Below are 17,529 nucleotides of genomic sequence, written 5' to 3' on the forward strand. Positions count from 1 at the left end.
TTGAAAGGCAGAATTTAGCCCTTTCCTTTGCTTTCTCTACACTCAGAGACTTTGATTCCTGCCATTGCTGGGAACAGCTCTGGCATTTTATCCAGCTTTGCTGTCATTTGTATTGAATTTTTCTTCCTCTGCCACATGCATGGTAAATGTTTTCATTTCATCCTGGCTCAGAAATGCTCAGGACTCACTCTGAGCTCTCTTACTCCAGCTCTGTGTCATTGCAAATCCATCAGTAATGTTGTAGTTGCCCCCAGTTTTTTAGAGATGTAAATGAAAGAAGAGTCAAGCCTTGTATTTGGATCAGGAGGGCTGACTGCATTTTAATAGAAGCATAATGAAACCATCAAGAGTTTTCATTCAATTAGACTTTTTCTCCCTCTGGCAAATGATTATAACACATTTATAGCGTAATGGGCAATTACTTTATACTCCTTGTCTGTTGACATCCTATTAAGCCTGCATTTTCTGTCCCTAACAAAGAGATCAGATATAATTGTTAGGAACTACAAGGAATACATAAGAACTACCAGAATACATTTAAGCAGAATGAATATGGATCTGTTAGTGAGATGCATGATGTGCAGTGGCAGATTCCTCCACTCCTTCCTGCTCTGGGGAGATCTCAATTACATATTCTTTTATTCCTTCATACATTAACTTTTCCTCTGGTGTCAAGAATGATCTTTGTGCTGAGTTGGTGTTGATTATACGTTGAATTCTGTGCTTGTGAAGATGAACCTGAGAGGTGCAATGAAAGCTACAGAGGAATTTTGCCCCTGGAAGGTTGAAGAGAAGTGTCTTGATGGAGGTTTTTTAAACCTGCAGCTGGGAGGCAGGGAAGGCAGGGCAGGGGCAGGAGCTGATGGAGTCACTTCTCTTCTGAAGCACAGTGGGTGGTTGTGGTGATGCTGATGTCTTCTTAAGCTCAATGACACTTCTCACTCAGCCTCTGAAGGGCATGAATCCTCCTGCAGTGCTCTGCCACCTTGGGATGTCCTGCCAGGCCACAGGCAGATGGGTTCACCTGAGTGGGTGTTGGAGGTGTGAGTACATCCCTGAGAGCAGAGCACTGCCCTGGGGTGAGGAGAGTCAGCAAAGCTTCCACAGGGGGATCTCAGCAGGAGAAATCCAACACATTCTCACTGTGGAGCAGCAGCCTTGTGTTAGTTGGAAACAAACCAGTGGGAGATCACAAGTCAAGATTATAAATTTAATAGAAAAATTAAAAATAAGTGCAATAATACAAGGAAAAGCACTGACAGAGTCAGATACAACCTGACAGCCTGTTAGGATGGTGGTAGCAGTCCAAGTGAAGTAGTTCAGTTGAAGCAGTGAGCCTGTGAAGGTCTGCTCTCCACCTGAAGGTCCAGTGGTAGCTCTTGTTGTCTGGGAACCCAGCAGACAGGGCTGCCTTGGGCAGTTCCAAGGCCAGGTTATATCCAGGTGGGAATGCTTGGCTCCTCCCTCCTGGGTGGAGCATCTCCCAATAGGATGAGATAATTCCATGAGCTCTTGATGGCTCATTGTCTGTTATCAGGGGTGAGTCACAGCAGGAGATAACAGCTAATGCCCCACAGCTGGTGGTAATAGAATACTAAATACATCTATACTGAAACCTAGGACAAGCCTGCAGGATCCACTCTGCTCCCACACAAACTGCCACTGCTTTGGGACCTGCCTGTCTCAGCACCAGTCTGGAGATCTCATGTGCATGGCAAAACCTGCCTTTTAACTAATCCTGCTCACCGTGCTGCAGAGCTGCTGTCACAGGGATGCTGTTAGGTGGGAGGCCAGGAAAAGTCTCCAAGGTGCACTACTCCTGGTTGTGATCATCACTGAGGAATGACTCTGCCTGGAGATGCATTGTACCAGTTCTGGCTGTGACAAAATGTGTGAAATTGTGTGGGACATGAACAGGCTTTTGCAGATTGGATCTTCACCTGAGTGCTTCTCTCCCAGTCCTCGTGGTTTTCCAGCACTTTCCAGCTCCTGGTAACAGCAGCATGTTATTACTGCTGTTTACTGACACATCAAAAGTTGACAAATTGGGCTCACAAAGACCTTCTTCACCTGCTTGGTTTTGTGCTCTTGCATTCTCCTCTGTGATCACATATCTGGGACTGACAGCAGGAGCAAAGCCACATCCTGACACAGCAGCCTGGGAATCTGGAACACACACCAGGAATTCCTACCTGGCCATGCCACAGGATCAGTTCACAGCTCAGGAATCATCTCACAAAGAGCAGCTCTGAGGACCAGGGACAGAGGAGTCACCCAGAAAGAGACATTACTCAGATGCTCCATCCACAGGGTCAGGGGAGTAGGACAGATCTTGGTCTGTGACAATTTCCATGGCAGCAGAGTCCATGTCAGCACTAAGGAATGTCTGAAGGAGGTAGTGAAACCAGCAAGTAAGACAAAACCACTTAATCTTCAGGTCCAAAAGATCATTTACAAAACTCTGAGAAGACTTTTTTCCACCATTTTTGCCAGTTTTGGTGTTTGGGGTTGCTTTTCTCCAGCTTCTTCTGAAACATCCACATGTGGGTGGATTTTTGTGTGAGTTGAGTTGTTGCCTCTGCTGACCTCCAGAAACCTCTCAAGCAGTGCATGATTTATCACAAAGTCAGGGTTAAACTGATGACAGATTTGGGGCCAAGAAAGAATTTGTGTATAAATCAGGCATACATTGGTTTAGGGCCACAACTTTTAGCTTCTACCCACAGAGCAGGGTAAAATATTCTCACACAAACATTTGAAGCACACTGAAGGTGCAAATTTAACACACTGGAGGTGTTAAAATGGTATCAGTGTCAGAGAGGCAGGCAGGGACACATCAGGATGGCATGTGGGGACTGGCAAATGTGCTGTGCTGGGAGTCCCTCTGAGCCTGAATCTGTCACCAAACTGTTTGTGATGCCAGGTGTGCACTTTGGTGAAGTGGGGATCTCTTCCCATGCCTTTCTCACTGCATTTCCATGCATTTCTCTACAGAATAAGAGTGCAAACATCTGTGCTTCTGCCTACTGTTGGCTCTTGTCTTTTCTTTCCAAAAGTTTAAGAATTACTTTTTTCATGTTCTACCTAAATCATCCATTTTGCACCCATCTGTCACAGGTTTAATTTCTAAGACAATTATCTGGATTTTCTGAAATCAAATACCTGTATGCCTTCTGTTTTCAGAGTAAATGTAAAGTTCATTATCTTTTATTATTGTTTAATAACACCAGGGACACAATGCTTGGAGGCAGCCTGAATTTTCATTCAAAATGTCAGATCTTTACCTGAATAGCTCCATCAGCTGGAGACCTTCCCCATCAGCTCTTTCATAAAGCAAAAGGAGACAAATGGGAGGATAAGCTAACTAGGAAAGAAAGAGATCTTCCTTCCCTTGACCTAGAAGCCTGGCAGGACTCTTTTCCATTATGTAGTGGTTTTCACTATCATACATATATTTTTCATTATGTAGTGGTTTTCACTATTATGCATATATTTAGCAGCAGCCACTCACCAACCTGCAAAGAGAATAGGGTGGTGAAAGATGGAATTCAAAGGAGGAAAGAAACACCAGGGATGTTTTGTCTCTGCTTTTACATTTCAAAGATTTCACTGGAATATACAGGAGAATATCTCTCTATTGTAATGTGGGACTTTATGGCTTGTACTCCCTTTGGCATCTCTCCACTAATATACTTCCTGTGACATTCCTGAACAAAATCCCCACTTCAAACTGCTGTCAGGACCAAGCCCAAAGCAGCTCTAATTACAAGCAAAGGTAAAAAGATGCACCACAGTGCAATGAGGAATGAAAGGACCCATTGGAGAACATATCCTTAAACAGTCCTTATCCTCCAGCTGGAGAATACATGTTGAGAAAGACTTTGCCCAGAAGTTGGATTTTGATCATCTTTCAGACATTATTTTTGCTGGGTTCCTGCTTTGCAGCATTTTGCCTTACAAAGAACTTTCTGATACCTTGAGTACTTGGTCCCTGCTGGTGTTTAGATTCTCTAATTTAAAAGCTGCTGGGGGAAAGTACCTATAAACATCCATGTGTCGTCATTTGCCTTCAGCTCCCATCTGGTCAAAGGCAGCTCATTCTGAATGCTGAAGTTTTGGTATCAGAGACTTATTCACTGGATGGAACTGAGTCTTCAGGGAATGCTTGATCTTCAGTCATCATCCTTCACCACCAGTCCTGACCTGCCAGAGTCCTTCTGCAACAGCAGAATGAATTCCTGTGCAAGAGGATTGGAAATTCAGTTTCTGGACACAGAGGAGCTGTATTTGCAGCTATGAGGTGTGTGGCATCCTGAGACCAAACACAGGAGTCAACCCTCAGACAGCTCAGAGAGGAGCTGGAGTAGAGCCATGTGAAAAGTTGGCATTTACGGTGTCTCTTCACTGCATTCAGCACTGCATGTGTCACAGCAGATGAACATTCCTGTGAAAACATCAACAAATGGAATAAACCAAGTGCTTACCAGGTGCCTACTACAGACTCTTTCTCCATTCTTGTGCTGTCCAAATCCAAGTTGTGAGGAAAAGCCTCCAGGAGAGCCTTACACACCTTTCATGTTCAACAGCTCTGACTGGCATTGTTCCTTCAAGGACATTTTTATATTAAAATGAAAGCCCAACTCATTTACAAGGTGTTCGGTCTCCTTTAAAGGCTTTTAGGAACAAGATGTGTGGCTCAAGTTAATTCTGCTCTTGGCTCTGTGCTAATCCCAATAATAAGACCATTTCCTTGCTTTTCTACCAGTCATTGCAAGGTTTGCTTCAGAGTGGAACTGAAGGGACTGAGAAGTCCATAACACTTTGGTTGATGCAGCATTCAGAGCCCAACCTTTCCACAAAAAACCCCAAAATTAAAAATCCAAATTTATTTTTCTTTGTCAAAGTGATTATTGATTGGCTTAAGGCAAAGCTGAGGGTTAACCATATGGGGATGTCTGTTATACGATTGGATTAGTGGTTGGATCTAACTCCACTCCAGCTCTATCTCCAGGATCAATAGAAGATGCTAAAGAATGATTAGCCTTGCAGCTGCATTGTATGTTGTGATTCTTCAGTCACACAGGGGAAAAAAAATAAACTGATCAGGGGATTTGGAAAAATTGTTATCGTGTCTAAAAAATACCATTTTATTACTTGCTATACTGGGAATATTCAGCAGTAATCAGCCACATAGAAATATCAAACATAGGTTCTTTCTTAGTTCAACTTCCTGTTCCAGCCTAGAAGATGCAGAATCTAAAATGTTTCAGCTGTAACTTTGTTTGTAAAAATTATCAGAGTAATTTCTTTCTTAAAGGATGGAGGTGCACTGACTTCACTCAAAACCACAAATTCATGAGGACGTTATAAAACTTCCTCTATATTATTTCAAAAATATTCTACCTCACCTTTATTCTGCTTTTAGAATATAGCACAGGGCTTTTCTGCTTTGAGATAAAAGTGGAAAAATAGGGTTTAGTACAAAAGGACCCCCTACCTTCTAATACTAGAGATGGCTTGGGTTACTAATCCCTATTTCTAGGAGCAGATGCTGATTGTCCTATTAATCAAAGCAAATCATTAGGCATTAATTACACTTAGTAACAGAATAATTGCTTGGTTTACCTAAACTGTGGTAGGAATGTTTTTTTTCTTTCTGAGCAGGATAAGCTTATTTAAATGATGTCACAGGCACACACACAAAACACAATGAAAGTAGAGCAGAATCTGGTTTTGTTTTGCACATGCATGAGGTGAGCTGGTCTTGGAAACAGTGTCTGTGGGGCTAAGAAAAGTTTCATTCAGAGATGTCCTGGCAGAAGGGATGATTGTTGAGATATAGGAGGAAATAGTCAATAAAGTTTGTATCTTGATTGGTGAAAATGCAGGGAATTGGGTTTTTTTTCACTTTCCCAGCTGAGGTTTGAGTGCTGGGTGATCCAGTCTGTCCATTACAGCATGGGAAGGTCAGTGGCTCAAATACATCCCCAGCATTAGTAAAATACCTTCCCTGATGACATAAAGGGGATAAAGACACAGGAGTATGGTCTAACAGTGCATTATTATCTTTAATGTGCTCTATTGATCAGTTTATTTGCTGGGAGAGGGGAACCTCTTTCTGTCAGTCTGGTGCTGTAACAAAAGGCTGATGTGACCAAACTCATGCCCACAGCAGCTCCAAGAGCTCAGAAAGGTAAGAGCTCCAGAATGAACACACAGCTTAGATTAAACATCCAAGGCAAGAGTGTTGGCTTTTCCTGACAACAACTTTAGAAAACCTGGACAGAAAAGTCCAGGTTCTTCTGGTGAATTAAAAAAAAAAATTAAAAAACCCCTAAAATATTTTCTCAACCAAAGCTTAGAATTTCCTGCACCAGGTTTTCACCTGAGATGCCTGGAGCTAAAAGCTCAGCACAGTTTCAAAGCATTTATTAAAAAAAAAAGTCCTATGAATATGATATTTCAGTGGCATATGGGTCTGTTTTCACTCAGAATCCTGGGGTGAGTCGTGTTTGTGCATTATTAAGATCATAATTCAGCTTTATTAGAATCATTACTTCATGCTCAGAGGATAAGCTTTTATGTAAGAGACACTCAGCTTGCTTCCAGGAAAAAATTAATTGTACTCTGTTCAATTTACAGCTCGAACAACCAAAATATGCACCATCACAACTGAAATTACATCAAATGAGGCAACTTAGCTTTTTCCCCCACTTGTTCAGTCTAACAAAAATATTGGAACAATCTACCCAGGGAAGTGGTGGAATCACCATCCCTGGAAGTGTTCAAAAAACGTGTAGACCTTGTGGCACATAAAAATAACAATGCTGGTGACAAAGCCATTATTAACATGTTCATTTTTCCACTCTTTGAAAACAGAGGTGCTGGGAAACTGTCCAGAGACATCCCCAGCTCTCTTGTGGTTACATAAATATATTTAGAGATTCATCATTGACCTAAATAAAATAAGACTGGCCCCAGAAATGGTGACATGGTGTTTCTAGCTGTTCTATTCAGAAGTTTATTTAATGGCACTAGGGCACCAGGATATCAATGCTCCACTCCTTGAAGTGTTCCAGGCCAAGTTGGATGGAGCTTTCAACAGCCTGGTCTAGTGAAAGGTGTCCCTGCCCTTGGCAGAGGTGTTACAATCATCTTTAGGTCATCTTTAAGGTGTCTTCCAACCCAAGCCATTCTGGGGTTCTGTCAGCAGCTTCAGTTCCTCAGCAGTTTATTTGGACTGTGCATAGATTCCATACCTTTCTATACCCTGGTGTACTTTGGGAAGCAGGAGGCTGACAGCTGAAGTGGGTGTGGAGCAGGGGTTGTGCTGCTGTCCATGTGTCTGAATACGTGCTGTCTCTGCTTGCCCATATTCAGTTTATGAAAACAAAGTTCTTGTGACCATGAAGACACAAACAACCAGATCTGCCAGACACAGGAGCCTGTGAGTGGTGTTTACACCAGGCTGTAAGTACCAGCAAGAGGAACAAAGCTAAAAAGCAACATGTACTTTGTCCCTGCTCTGCTTTCCCTGGATCTGGAGTATCAGGAACACAACCAGACTCAGTTAATACTTGACTTCTTGCTAAACAAACTCTTCATACGAAACAAATTTATCATATGGACAAATATTGCCACTTGTGGACAACTCTCTCAACAAAATCATTTGTTGAGCTGAGCAGGTACGTCTGGCTGTCACGAGGAGTTGCAGAAGGAAGTGAAGGAAGTGAGCTCTGATTTCAGGGGTTTGGCTGCATCCACTACAAGAATCCCACCCCAGTGAGAGGAGCATCCTCCGTTTGTGATGCTCTAAGTGTCCTTGCATCCCCAAGAGCATCTCCAAGAAGCTGGCCGGCCACCAGCCCTGTTCTAGCAGCATGCAAGCAGCTCGGCTGCAGCCATCCATTTTCGCGGAGCCTGCGGGGCTGGAGCAGCGCCTGGATTAAGTGCAGCCCACTTCACAAACAAAGAGCGGCCGCCTCGGCGTGTTCAGGTCAGCACTGCAGAACAACGGGGCACGTTGTAAGCAAGCACCAAATGAAAAGATACTTTATGCCTTGGTCAGGCCAGGCCAGTGTGGCAGCGCTGAGTGCCAGGGCTGGCGCTTTGCACAACGGGGAAGTTACATAAGTGGGAGCACACAGACCCTCGGGCATTTCTGCACCAGGATTTCCACTTTTCTTTGCTACTGTCCGTCTCAGCAATGGTTTTACTCACTGTGTCTTTACTTCAGCGTCTCCTCAGATCACTGCCCATCTAAGTTGATGTAATCAGCCATTGAGGTCCTCACAATGAGCTGTAAAGCAGTAGGGAAGCAGAGGTCCCTGCCTAGCAGGATTTGGGCACATCCTCAGAGTGGTGCCCAGCGCTCGCTGGAGCCAGAGCACAGCAGGGAGGAGACACTGAGGAGATAAAGCATTTGGGTCAAAGAACAGTGACTCAGCTGGAATTAACAGGACCCATTTGGGGATCTATTTTCCCACCCAGTGTTCCTTCTTCACGCTTCATGATCCTGTTCTTTTTCTCATATCCTGCTTTCTTGCTTATTTTCTGTTTTCCCGCTTGTTCTCCCCTGCTTGAACCTCTGTCTCAATGCCCCTGCCTTCACTTCGTGTCTGTCATTCTGCTCCAGATCTTACAACACATGCAGGAGCCAAGGCTGCATCTGGCCAAGTGATGCTCTCAGCATCTTGAGAGCTCACCAGCAGTGAGACTGAAGGTGGAATCAGTAAGTTTAGTGGCACACATCTACTTCCCCAACATTTATTTTCTCTCCCAGAGGATGGGAAAAAAATGAAATTGGTGGCCTAAAAGAGCAGCCCAAGCCTGCCTTCCTGCAGGTTCCACTCTGGCTTCAGTCCCATTGTTTTGGGAGAGCAGGTGACAGCAGCATATGACCCCGTGTTTTTCACAGTGTCCTGTGCACATCTGTGACACTGCCTATAATGTAATACAAACAGAATTACCAGGGATTAAGGTTTTGTTTCTGCTCCTACTAATAAACGCCAAAATCCCCATTGCCTTTGCTGAAATAAAATCAGGCCTTAAGTGACCCACCACTGACATTTGCAGGGATCTTCCCAAATGCTGAGGCACCTTCAGTACGATGCGCTCGCCATATGGGCAGCCTCCTCTCCACCTCCCCCAGCAGCTGCCAGAAGCTGCAGTGCTGACTGGAGTAATGACAGTTAAAATAACCCCAACAGAGACAGTATTTATTATAGGAAAAACAAGGCTGGTTTGCCAGGGCACTGACCTGGCATCTTGCTGCTGCCTGGAGAACTTCATGCTGACATTGCCCAGGAGCTATTGCTGCATCCCTGATATAAGGAAACACGCCAAGGGCTGGGAATGTGTACCTGTGCCACAGATCCACCTGCCTCTGCTTGAATCCACCTCTGAAAGCACTGAAACATGCAGATATTGATCCATCCTGCCTATAGTCTTGCTACAGTCTGGGGGTAAGCAGGAGTAAATGTGTTATGTCTCAGGCACTAATTGTCAGTCTGTCTTGTTTTCCCCCATGACTTTTTCCTTCTTGCCATTTGCCTCTCTTCCCCTCATCAGATTTGTTCTTTCATCATCTTCCCAGACTGACAAGCACTTGAAAGGATGTTCAACACTTTGAAAGCTGCTGTTTTTCAGATTTTATAAATTTCTCCCAGCTTAAGTTCCTGATGACAACTCTGCTCAGAGCACAGCTCGTCAGGAACATTGATCTAGTGGAAATAGCCTGGTTTGAATTTGGTGCACAATGCCTTCCCGAGATATTCTAACAAAATCTGGCCAGCAAGAGGAATTCCATTTTATTTCCAACTAGCACGTTTTCCAAAGGCTTAGCACTTATTTTAAGGCTTTTTCCCTTCTGCAAATGCTATGAAATTAGTGGGAATTGTTTATTAAGTTGATACTTTCTTTTTAATGGATTCTACATAGCTCAGAGTGACTGGTACTGGGAGGCACTGATCACATTTGATTTCCAGTCAAGTTGCTTAAAACTTTTGGGAAGCATTCAGCATTTTATCATCCAGCCCTTCATTGTCTGCCAGCCTTTTTAAACTGTAAAATGTTTAAGGCCTGGACTATTTCATTGTGTGTAACACAATGAGGCCCTAAAGGAAGCTGTACCCTGTAGGAACTCTAATATAAATGGTAATTGCTACATGGATCTCCCAGCTATAACTGCACAGTAATTCAGACACATCCTTGCTTTCACTGGTGGGGAATGAGAAGGATTGCTCCCAAAGCAACAATGTTTTCCCAATTAGGAGTATGTACACAAAATGTACCCAGTTCTTACCTGCAGTGATTTAAAAAGTCAGCTGATTTTTTTTATTTAGGAGCAGCTGATTGCATAAAACTAAGTTTTATTTTATTATTTTTCTTTTATTTATTACACGGTTCCTGAAATCTCAGCCACATTTATCAAAATGATTCAGCAGAGACTGTTCTTTTCTTTTGCCAAAACCTCAGACACACTGGTTATATTTTATAGTTCCACAGGCCTACATTGCAAATACAGCACAATACAGGATAATATTTAATTATAATTTTGTCATGTGAGTGAAGAGCTGATTTTGACTGCAATATTTAAAATTTTATGTTCTCTCCCTATTTTTTTTCAATATATAATCATAGAATCATTGAAATATTTGGCTTCGAGGGAGTCTCAAAAACTAATTCCAGCCCCCTGCCATGGACAGGGAGACCTTCCACTAGACCAGGTTGCTCAAAGCCACATCCAACCTGGCCTGCAACATCTCCAGGGATGATGAGTCCACAACTGCTCCAGACAACCTGTGCCAGTGCTTCACCAGCCTTTGGGTAAAGAATTTCTTCCTAATATCTAATCTAAACCTACCCTCCTTCAGTTTAAGGCAACTCCTCTTTGTCCTATCACTATGTGCCCTTGCAGCACCCTGGCACATTAATTAAACTTGTATTCATATTACAACTCTCAGTAAGAACTTTCTATATAAGGCCCAGTGCTTCAGCTGGGGAAATTTCATGTATAGTTAAATGTTACCTGTGTAGATCATTAGGTTACAAAGCTCCATTGGTGACAGAGTCACTGTATTCTTACACATGGCAAAAACTGATAATAGAAGCACACCCCTGTTTTACTCACAACTTACACTCAGGAACTTGTAGAGATCTAAATATTTCCATAGCATTTCAATCTTTCAAGAGATATGTTCAGCACAGAACTTTTATCTTCCCTGCCTAAAAAACCAAAACAATAAAACCCAAAACAAACAAAAAAACCCCACCCATCAAACTCAAAAAAAATCTTATCTGAAGTTGTTCTGCACAACTTAACTAGTATCAAAAATTTTATCAAGTCTGTATATAAGTAGATGGCAAATAATCCCATGGAATTAGCCTCATAAAAGTGGAGAGATACATTTGCTGCCCTTAACTTCATTTTGTAATTTACACAGACAATATATAAGCACTGACCATCAACTGTCAGCCTTGATATGATGATGATAACAGATAACTTCACTATTTCTGAAGCTCTGGAAGAAATCACCAACCCAGCAGCACTCCCTTGTCAAAAGCATCACCATAACTGACAGAGTAATCCACAAAAGACAGAAAACAGAAATTCGAATCATTATTTTACTTTATGCCAATACTTGCAAATGATAAAAGCACTCTGCCCAGCCTTTGACAAGCTACTTTATTCCAGTAGTGTCAGCTCAGATAAAACTCAACAGAGGAATCTGAAACATATACAGTATCCACTGGAGCAGCATCCTTTTTATTTTTTCCTTTTTGTGTTGTAAAGTGTTCTCTGATAAAATATTGACACTGCAATATGTGAGCTAGCTGTGATAAACATGCAGGGCAGCTATGCTGCTGCCAGCCCTACGCTGCTGGGAATGTGGCATTTACACCAAAAAAGACTTGTGCCTCAATCCTCTGCCCCTCTGCTTCTGCTGTGGATCACAGACACTCCCAAGGTAATGCCAAGGAAATTTTGGCAACACAGAAATTTTTCTGCTTTAGAGCAACTCTGTTCATTGTTATATTTCTAAGGATTGTGAGATGCTCAATGACTGTGACAATGGAGCAACACTTACCTGGGGACTATCAATAATTCCAGTGCAACACAAGACAAGTAACCAAGTATCATATTGATAAGCAACTAGAGTATCTCAGGACTATTTAAAGAAAGAACTGGAGAATTGACCTCTTCTGCCCATCTAATTATCATATTTTTTAACAATTCTTAAAAACTTGTTACCATAATCAGTAATTTGGATATCACACTATCTACAAGTGATAAAACAGAAGAATATACCCAACAGTGATCACCCTAATTTTGTGATCAGAATGCTTCTCCTGGGTTAGAAAAAATAAAAAGTCTATTTTTTGGAAACCTGGAAGAGCACAATTCAAGACAGAGTGAAAATTTACATGAAGTCATGACCTACTTCAAAGGACCAGCTTCTTTTAAGTGTTCTGGCTGGACGGTTAACCTGGGTTTGAAAGCACCTCTGAAATGGTGATTTCCATGTAATCTGTGATTTACATCTCTTTTTATAAGAACTCTACTGCTCTTTAGTCTCTGATGATGAGTTACAAGTATTAGGTCAAGATGAAAAATTTTTTAAAATCTAAGTTATCTATGATAACTCCTTCAATGCATGTAGCAGTGAGATACATGAGTGGTGGTGGTCATTCCCAAGGGAAAAAAATCACCTTGAAGAATGTATTGTGTCTAGTGACATTTTTTTGAAGCCCATGTGGCACAATTTGAAATTGTGTGGTACAGCTTGGGTAATGGCTAGAGTGCTTCAGAGGCTTGGCTTCTCCCTGGAATACAGTGGAAATGGTGCTTCCAGGAGGATTTGTAATTTGTAATTAAGAACCATTTTTTACCCCTGTTTACCCATAACTTCTGGACAGAAGCCCTTTGCAGCTGTGGCAAACATCACCAATCACAGTATCATGAATTTTGTGGAAACAGTTACAACTTGCCACACATGTGCCGCAAGAAAAACAAAAAAAACAGCAAGAGATACACTTAGCTCAAGGCAGTCCTGCTCTGGCAGAAGGGAGCAGATAAGACCTGCAAGCTCCAAACTGAGTTTCAGTATGGACTGTCAGTTTCCAAGCTTCCCACCAGTCAGAGCAGCTGGCTCCCCACTAGCAAGAATTTTTTTATACTTAGTCCTCTACTTCTTTCCCTGATTTTCCCCAACCCAAGTCTCAAAGGATTGTGGAACAAGTCCTGTGCTGTATGAAATAATTTTTGGATGCTTTGCGAACTGTGGCATGACACAGAAAATTAAGTTTATGTTACTAAAATTTTTGGCACTATTTCTTCTATGAAGTCATAACAGTGAAAGTATTTTCTTTTTGCATATGTCTAAACATTCTACTACAAGGTAATGTCCATCTTTTGATATTTCTTTCACACACTTTTGGCAGCATTGCTTGATTTGCACAAAACCAAACACAAGCTATCTATTATTGCTGAATTCAAGTGATTCCTGAAAAGAAGAAAATCTGGGATGTAGCAAGGTATGAGGAAAGATTTACCTTTCCAAAGGTAACGTGTTGCAAGTGCTAAAAAGAGCATCATCTTCACATCAAATCAAGCAAGGTAGAGGATTCAAGGAACAACGTGCCAAGAGGCAATTTCTCAGCAAGATGTTAGCATCAGAACAAAAAGTGATGTGTCTGGAAGCAGAACTGCTGAGCTGCAAACAACCTGGGTGTGAGTCAGAGAATATTAGGACAGTGCCTGTCCACCAGGAATACAGACTTGATTGCATGTGACTTGTGTCAACTCTGGAGACATCAAGAGCAGAACATAAAAGCAAGGCAACAGAGATATTTCTAAATGAGCCATTCAGCCTCTGAGGCAATGAATCTGGCAACAACTCAAGTTTCAGGAGAAAAAAGTCAACATTCCAGGTTTGTGTTCCATGGTTATATCCTTCATTCATTTCTCTCAGGCAAACAGTCACCAAAACCTCACGCTTTAAATCATTAAAAGACACAATCAATCCCCTTTCAAACTAGTCCACAACTTTGAAACCAGAATCCAATTGCCTGTTCAGGCTCATTAGTGTCTTTGGATCCTAATGACCCACTCAGTTGCAGTAAATGAAAAACTAATCCTTGTTTTATGCCATTGGCCGAAAAGGATTAGCCAACTCTTGCTACCCCTGCAATCAGCCTTGCACTGGGGGGATTACAACCATCTAATACTGTAAGTCTACACATTCCAATCTGTTACAATATGTAGCACTTAAAGCTTATTTCCTTGAAATGCTTAAACGTATTAATGCTATAGTGTAAGATTGTTTTCTTAGGATGCAGTGATTCTCCTGCCCCTGCCTCCAAAGCCTGCATTAGCTCATGCAGGGATGCCTTATTACTTCCAACACGAAGTTTTAATTGTATTCCTGGCTCTTGAAATGAAAAATTAAAAGGATTTTTTTTCTTTCCATTGGGCTCAGACTGGGGAGGCAAATATATACAGAATTTCCATGGAGGTCAATGTTGTAATTTAAGATGTAGCTAGAAATAAAGCCACTACTTCCATACCATGTTCTCTGATCTACTCTGTGGGTTGTAACTCCAGTTTTGTACCACTTGTATCAATGCAGTTTTTCCAACCCAGAATGCTGGTTGCTCTTGCTCTATTAGACATAAAAATAGTGAGCAATTCAATGAGTCTGCAGCATCACGACATAAACTTTTTTCTTTTCCTCAAAGTATTCACACAGTATTGTCACTGACAATTTAGTATGGTAAAGAGACAACTTTAACACTCTCAGATGCCCTATTCATACAGGTTTGCTGATATAAAATATAAATAACTGTTGTTTTGTTACCTTAAGTATTATCCATAACAGCACAACAAAATTTGTCCTGCAGACTGTTATGCTGGACATATGCACTTTAGATAAATAGACTTGGACTGAAATTACAGAAAATTCATAAATTGCTCTGAACACAAAACTTGATTTTTGAGTGAGCATAGTTTGTTGAATGTCTAATTTTCTAGCAAAAATGGTGTCTGAAAGCATAAAGCACCAGTATATGAAAAAGACCCTTATATTCTACAACCACTGGAAGTCATTACATTAGTCTTTATCTCATAGTTTCTAAATTAATTTTTTGTGTCAAACTTATACAGCAGTTGCTCATTTGTTATCCAAATAACCCAAGTATTTATAAACATGCTTTTAATTTATGCATCAGTAAAATTATCAGTAAAATAGTAGGTGGTGCTCCAGTCACAATGTTAGGTTACTTTACAAATTAAAACTTTTTTTTTTTTTAACTGGAAAACTACTTTGCAGAACAAAGCAAATATGGAGAAATGCTCTCTGTGTTATTTCTGATCAGAAAAATGACATTTCCATATAGATATTATTTCTCTGGGAGAAAGAAAATCAAGACATCAGTGTCTTCCTTATCACGGGAGCAGGCAAGAGTGTAAATTTGATTAGTAAACTTCTTCAAACATTTTATTCAACAAATTCAAAAATTGTTTTATTCAGATATCATCATATCATCATATGACCAACCATCATACAAGGTTGGTGACACAAAATATTCATTTTTAGTATTTATTTAACCTAATGGAGGGTGGCACATTAGCTTTTACATGCAATTTTTCAAGTGAAATTATTTTCTCCCAAAAATGTCGTTAAAAACTTAAGTGTTATAGTAAAGATATCAGGGATCTAAATAAACATTTGCCTTCTGGTTAGGATGCTCTTATACAATTCAAAATGAAATCCCTGCCCTGCTTATTTAGGAGGGGTTTTTTTGCTGCTAATACCTTTGGGTTTGGTTGTGAGCCTGAACTCTGTTTTATTTGGTGCACTCCAAGGAGAGAACAAAAAGGCACTGCCCACCTCCAAGGATTCACAGCACAAGTGCTCAGTGTCACTATATTGCCACTTTGCTGACAGCTGCACTGCTTTTAAGGGATTACAGCTCCCAGCTGCCATTGCTTCTGGAGGTTACTGAGCTCCAGTTCAGCTGCAGTCACTGGGCAATACCTGCAGTACCTGGTTTTTGCTCTCAAGCAGCCCTTGCTACACTGCCAAGAGAATCTGTCTCTACTCAGCTTTCAGGCTCGAAGTGGGTGTAGCAGGTGTGTCTGTAAAGGGCAAACCGAAATTACATTGGTCAGTGAGATGCATACCAGTGTCAGCAATCCAGCAACACAACTGCTATTGATTTTATAGGCAAAACCAGGGATCATTTTAGGTGGAATTTGACAGATAGCAATGAAAAAAAATTCAGTGTGTGTTTATAAGCAGTTCATGCTCTCAGACCTCAGGAAAGTATCCCAAATGCTGAGTGGTTGCCTCTTCTGAAGCAGCTTTCTCTGCTTTGTTGTTAATCAGCCTATCCAATTTGTGTCAGTAAACATCCAGCAAGACCTAGGACTGTGGTTTCTCCTGCTTCAGCCTGCAGCCTTGACTTCCTGACTGTAACATCACAGGCATGGATCATCAGGAAAGAGCTTCAGTTATGGAATAACTGAACAAACAGAATTCTATTTTTTGCCTTTCTAAATTTTCGTAGAGTATCTGTCAGCAGTGTGCCATAAAACACTGTCCTGAATAACAGATAGAGACTCAAACTTGCCTCTACCTTAGGTTTTTCATATTGATAGGTATGCAGTAGATTAGAAAAGCTGTGTCTCACTTCTTAGTAGCTGGACCTCAGCAGGATTTTACCAAAACTTCCAGACTGACCTTCAATTTAAAAAAAATAAAAAGTCCAGCTGTCACAAGTCTCTAGGCACTAGTACTTAAGTAAAGCTGGACTGCACAGAATTAGTCCTGAGGCATTGAGGAGTTTGGCAGACAAGAAACAGTGGCATAAATGACCAAGCTTTTGGTCAATAAGGGCTTTGCAGGTCACCAGAAGGAAGTCCTGTTTGGACTTTGCTGACTTTTTTTGTCAGACTGTGCAGACTCTACAGGTAGGATGCTTTTTGTCCACTTGCTCCTCTCGATCTGTGTGTCCTGACCTGTTTCTGCATTTGCAATGACTTCTGTGAAGTCTGCTGAATGATGTGGTCCTCTCTTTATTATGCTTGCCAGCTGTCAGGCAGGGAGTTTACTTCATAGTAAGTGACCAGGAAACCCAATTCCCTAATAAAGTCATAGGGAATTAAAAAAATTAGTAACCTATGTTTCACATGTAGCAGGAAAAGAAATAACTCCAAAGCGATCTGGTACTTCCTTTATAGGCCATAGATGTGAAAGTTGTGGGTCTAGGGAAGATGGTTCTGAGGGATTCCTGGGGCACAGGGCTCTGCTGGCTCAGAACAGTCAGCATTCCTTGCTGAGTAACCCTGATCTTGTCTTAACAGCCATTCTTTCCATAAGGAAAGGCATTTGTGGACAATTGAGGGATATACTTGTTCTGACCACAGCTAGACTTTGAGAACTGTCTCTGCAATTTTTGAGAGACATTAAGTAAAGAGGAAGAAACTTGATTTTGAGTAGCAAGAAAAAACATGAAATGGTAAGTCTT

The sequence above is a fragment of the Lichenostomus cassidix genome, chromosome 5 (assembly GCF_008360975.1).
Source record: "Lichenostomus cassidix isolate B80296 chromosome 5, HeHo_3.0, whole genome shotgun sequence".
Classification (NCBI taxonomy): Eukaryota; Metazoa; Chordata; class Aves; order Passeriformes; family Meliphagidae; genus Lichenostomus; species Lichenostomus cassidix.